Source organism: Ambystoma mexicanum, chromosome 3p (genome assembly GCF_040938575.1).
Source record: "Ambystoma mexicanum isolate Mex_15411 chromosome 3p, UKY_AmexF1_1, whole genome shotgun sequence".
NCBI lineage: Eukaryota > Metazoa > Chordata > Amphibia > Caudata > Ambystomatidae > Ambystoma > Ambystoma mexicanum.
In genome coordinates this window covers 143,559,881-143,565,880 of record NC_090925.1, presented here as the reverse complement: position 1 = coordinate 143,565,880, position 6,000 = coordinate 143,559,881, and positions in this window count along the sequence as shown.

Genomic DNA, 6,000 nt, shown 5'->3' with positions numbered 1-6,000 from the left:
TGACATTTAAACAATTGCAACCTATGTGACACTCAAAAGTAGGTCACTCAGTCAATTTAAACATTTAGATTTTTTTTTAGTGTCTTTCAATCCAGTGCAACTTAAACTGCTGAAATCCACAGCGCAGCCAGTCTTGTTATAAACCTTGTCTTATGATCTTCATTTCCCAGATTTTGTAGGCACACAAAACTCCATTCTGCCAAATGTCTGCTGGTGTTCAGTAAATATTTTGCACATATTACAATGTTTGAAATAGGCACTTTGGCTTGCCTTCAGAGAAACAGAGTGGTTTTAAAACGCCGGCTTTTGGATAGTGGTGAGTACTGGTACTGCACCCATTTTTGGGATTTAAGAAATGAATTCCCCACAATTCTAGGTTGCATTTGGCAATCAGCATTGCCATTCCCAATGGTTTCAGACTACTGTGCGGGTAGTCCAATGGTGGTTTTAGGCAGTGTCCTTCTGTGCCCATAACATCGGCAAAAATGAGTGGCAGCCTATTCTTCATGCATTTCCCTGTGCATTTTCTGGGAAGCTCTGGCCATCATGATGTTTTCCTGTCAGTACTGCACAGTTTTGAGGTACGGCTCGGATGCATGGGTAAATACATCCCACAAGCCCCCCTCTTGCGATGGCCATTCTATTTCACGAATGGGACTCGCAAGACCTGGGATGTTTCCTCATCTTCTTCCAATAGATGGCACAGTTCAGCATCTTTTCCTCCATCCGGTCGGTTCGATCGGTTCTCCTCGCCGGTCCTGATGGGAATATTGGGCGGTACCCCGAGCCCGTTGCGTCTCAGCTCCCGGTCTCCGGATCGTCCTCCTTGGCCCGTCTCAAGGTTTTCTTTCTCCTAGGACGACAAAGGAAGAGCGGCAATACCTATTCATAGATTTTTTTCCACCACCGTTGAGATAGTGGGGCAGCATATGCATTTCATCATCACGAAACATTACATTCTTATTTTGAAAAAAAAAAAACAGTATAACTAAGAGACAGTTTCATGCAAATCACAATATTTTAGAGACTAGATGTGGTATGTTTTATGATTGGAACTGAATTAGTCTGAGACAGTACCTGCTAGGATTCCAGAGGATTCCTCCAGTTGTTGCAGATTGTGCCTGGGATGGCAACATTTCAACTGGTTTATGTGGACCCACTTGTCTTCCCCCTCTGCAGAACCGCCTTTGGGGATGCGGATCTTGTAGGCCACAGGGGAGATTTTGTCTATGATCTCGAATGGTCCCTTCCATGTAGGCAAAAATTTGCGCTGCTTGGCCTGATTCCTTTGGAAGTTGTATAGATAGACCCGGTCTCCCACCTGATATTCCTTCCTGGAAGTTTTCAGGTCATAATGGGTCTTCATGCTATCAGCTGATCTTTCTAGATTCCGCTGAGCGTAAGCAAAAGCATGTTGGAGGTGTTTCCTTAAATTCTCTACATACTCATGAGTAGTGGAGGCATTTATCAGTGTCTGCTCTTGGGTCCTGTAGAGCAAATGCTGAGGAAGCACCATCTTGCGCCCAGTCATCAACTCAAATGGTGACATTTTGGTTGCAGATGAAGGGGTAGATCTGATAGCCATTAGGACCAGAGGTAATCGGATATCCCAACTTGGCCCAGAATCTGCCACAAACTTCTTTAATATGCTCACAATTGTCCGGTTATATCTCTCTACTGCCCCAGAAGAAGCTGGTCTGTAAGCAATATGCAGCTTTCTCTTGACCCCCAGTATCTCCCACATCTTTGTCATTACTTCACTGGTGAAGTGGCTACCTCTGTCTGACTCAATCCTTTGAGGTAGACCAAAACGGGAAAAGATGTGGTTAATCATCAAGGCAGCTGCAGTTTCTGCCTTGCAATTTGGGGCTGGGAGACATTCCACCCACTTGGTAAACAAGCATGTCACAGTCAACATGTACTTATTCCCCCTAGCCGAGCGGATCACAGGGCCTACAAAGTCGATTTGTAAATCTGACCATGGGAGTGTCATTCCCCTCTTTTGTAAAGGCGCCCGGTGTGTGAGGGATGTCGGCTGAAATTGTGCACACACAAGACAACCCTTCAAATATTGGTTGAGGTCCTGGCCCATGTGTGGCCAGTATGCAACCTCTCTTAAGATTTCCAATGTTGTGTGAAACCCCCTATGACCGGCGGTGGCCGCATCATGGGCGTGACTTAACATCAGGCTTCGGAATGAGGTAGGAACCACCCACTGATCGTGGCCAGCTTTGGATTTCCTTACCAGCAAACCGTCTTGGATCCGGAACATTTTTGGACATTTCATCAACACTCTTAGGTCCTCTTTCCCAATGTAATCGGTATCCGTCAGGGGAAAGTTCTCAGGGTCCTCAAGGTGCTGGTAAAATTTACCAATAATGGGATCCCCCTTCTGAGCGGTAATCAAATCAGCATCAGGGGTCTCCTTACTCCATTGTGCAATTGAAAGGTCGTTGTGAGCATTTGTCTGGGACCTAGTGATAGCAGTGACCTGGATTTCCCCCAACAGGGACTCAATCTCAATTAGATCCCCTTGGATGGCCCCGGTTTTGGCCAGCTGATCAGCTAAGTCATTTCCAGTTTTGTCTGGTCCCTCTACTTTGGAATGACCCTTGATCTTTTTCCAATAGATGGTCATCTCATTCGAGTTGACCAGATCATCAATGTTTTGGATCAACTTCCCATGTTTCAAGGGTTTGTTGTTAGCACATAACATGCCTCTGGTTTTCCAATTAACCAGGTGCTCCACGAACCCGTTCCGTACATAATCCGAATCTGTGATTATGACCAGTTCGTGGAGTTGATGCTGGACAGCAGTGAGGATGGCATGATGCACAGCCATCAATTCTGCCACCTGACTACTTCGGGGACCAATTTTGTATCCAGCGGAGGGTTCTGGGGACTCATTCACCCATGCATTCCCTACGCCAGCCACCAGTTCTTTCTCCCCATCGTTGTCAACATGGTAAGAGCATCCATCCACATAGACAGTGGGCATTCCCTCACACTTGTCTTCTTCAAAGACTTTGTGTGGGGAATTAAGGTATGCCTCCATGTTGTCCTTTATTTTTAGACTTTCGTCCTCGAGACAGTTTTCTCTGGCACAATCATGCAAGTCAGCCAGACCTTGCGCGAGGGGACTCTTCTTGTTTTGGCCATATCGGACCTCCACAGGAAAGCCTTGCATTGACAGAATCCAGGAAGTAATTCGGGAATTACTCACATTTCCGGCCCGGATTCTGTCACTTTGGAGATATTGCAGAGGCTGGTGTGGAGTCTCCACTATGATGTGTTCCCCCTGGATAAACGGGCGGTAATTCTTCAATGCCCACACCGTTGCCAGGAGTGCCTTCTCACAATCGTTGAATTTTTCCTCCACAGAGGATAAAGTTTTGCTCGCATAGGAGATTACTTTATTGACCTTGTCATGCTTTTGATATAATACTGCCGTCAAGCACGTATTAGAGAACCCCGTCTCCAGGAAGAACTCCTTGTTTCTGACAGGGTAAGCTAGGCAAGGTGCTTGTGAGAGGCTTCTTTTGAGTTGTTTTACTGCCTCGGCTTGTTCTGGACCCCATTCCCACTTGACCCCCCCCTTCAGGAGATGAATCAGGGGTCTGGTGATCTCTGCGTAGCCCTCAATGAACTTTCTGCTGTAATTAGTCAGTCCAAGGAGGCTCCTTAGTTCCCGCAGAGTTGTGGGGTCTTTCAGTTTCTGAAGTGCTTCCACTTTCTTTTCCTGGGGACAGAGACCCTGAGGAGTAATCTCATGCCCCAAGAAATTAACACGGGTTCTACACCACTGTGCTTTCTGAAAGGAAAGTTTTGCTCCGGCGGCCCTCAACTGTGTCAGAACATAACGGATCTCCGCTATGTGTTCCTCAACAGTTGAGCTTTTGATGAGGACATCATCTACATAAGCCAGGTTACCCCTTGCACCCAAGTCGGGCATGGCCTTATGTAGGAAAATATTGAACTCATTACCGGAGTTAAGGTATCCGAAAGGAGTCCGGGTCCATGTGTACTGCTGGCCCCCAAAGGTAAAAGCCAGTTTGTATTGGTCCTCCCTACTGACAGGCACAGTCCAGTATCCATTGGTCAGGTCTATTGCAGTGAATACCTGTGACCCCTGAATCTGGGCCAGCCCTTGGTCAATGTAGGGAAGAGGCCATCGGGAAGTATGGACCCGTTTGTTGAGCTCCCTGAGGTCGGCGCAGAGTCTCCACTGGCCGTTTGGCTTCAATATTCCCAGCACCGGATTATTGAAGGTGCTGTGGACTGGACGGATTATTCCCCGGGACTCAAGGTTCTTAATTATTTCAGTAAGGGACTCCATTGATGCGAGAGGCAAGCGATATTGCTTCACAAACACAGGAGTCATGCCAGGGTCCGTGGGGATTGTTGTTGTGTGGATGTCAGTGCGACCACAGTCATATGAGTCTACCGCAAAGAGATCTTGGAAATCCAAGAAAACTTGTTTCAACTTTTGCTTTTGTTCCAGAGTCACACAGGCATCAGCTAGGTTGACTCTCTCTTCCACCATCTGCCTGAAGCCTGGAAAGACTTCTGGTTTGGCTATTTCAGCGGCCTCCTCCAGCTGGGTGGAGAAGTCCCTGGTCAGAGTGCTGATTTGGACCGGAGGCTTCAGGTGGGAAAGGCAGCCCTCATGGACCTGGAAAATCACCTCATCCCTCCTGAAGTCACAAGTCACATCTTCCTTACTATAAGGGCAAGAAGTGTACACCAGGAAGTTCCCCCCATGCCGGGTAAAAATCCTGTCTGGTGTTGTATTGTCCTCACTGTCACTGTCAACACAGTCCTTGGGGATTGGTCCTAACAGTTCATTTACAAGATCAATGGAGAAATGTCGGTCATCAACCGCCATTCCAATAATGGTGCCTGCGGCTAGAGTACTACTCTTTAAGTCGCTGTTATCCACCTCTATTAGAATGGTGTCATGTTCTATGTTGACTAATGGAGTTGGGTTTACCCCCAACCCTTGCTGTTGGAGAGAAGCATTTAGATGTATGTAAGCATCAGGGTTTTTCAACTCTTGTCCCCTTTTGCCTTTCACTTCCAGGGAGAATTGTCGAGTCCTTTCTGGGATGGTGACTTCCTCTTTTACCTGAATTTCAACTGCATAAGGTAGCAATTGAGCTGACCTAAATGCTTTTTCTGGATCATCAAAGCCCACGGGATTATCCGCTAATCGGGACCAAGCTTTGAAGTTTATTAGGTCCAAACTAATGGCAAAGCGATTGAGAATGTCACTGCCTAAGTAAAAGGCGGCAGGGACGTCTTGCACGACCCAACAATTGTGGACTATGCTCTTGTTGCCAATGGAGATTTTGAGCATACACCTGCTTGGCAGGAGATGTTTGGAATTAGGTGCTTCCAGGTCCATTTCCCATTTGTCTATCAGTTTGAAGGTGGGAATGGCTGGATCTTTTGGGAGTTGGCGAAACATGGCTTCGCTGATGAAGCTCTTACCGTTGTTCACACATACTCGAGCGAGAACAGAGTCCTTCCCATCATTTAACTGAACAGGGATGAACAACTGCTCTCCAATTTGCTGAATATCAGCCAGGCTCTGAGCTGATTTCACATCTTTCTGGACTATAGGAGTGGGAGTTTCTGATTGTGGATTAGTATAGAATTTCAGAGTGTTTCCTTCCAGCGTGGAATACCACTTTAGACTGGAAGGAAGGTTGATTTTCAGAAATAGAGAGGACCCCCCATCACCAGTCTGTTGTCCTACTGCTATTACTGTCACGTCTGGAATCTGGTTGTTCTGGAAGTGAAATTCTACTTGGTCAGATTTTTGTTCAACCATGTGGCATGTGCCGTTTAAACTAACATGGTTGACACTCTGTTTTAATTTTATTGGTCGGCTAGTCTGGGTCCAGAGGACCTTGTTTACACAATCTATTAGGGGTGACAACCTTCTGAGGAGGTCATTCCCTAGTAAACAAGGGGTGCCCTCTGGGGTCACAACTATGA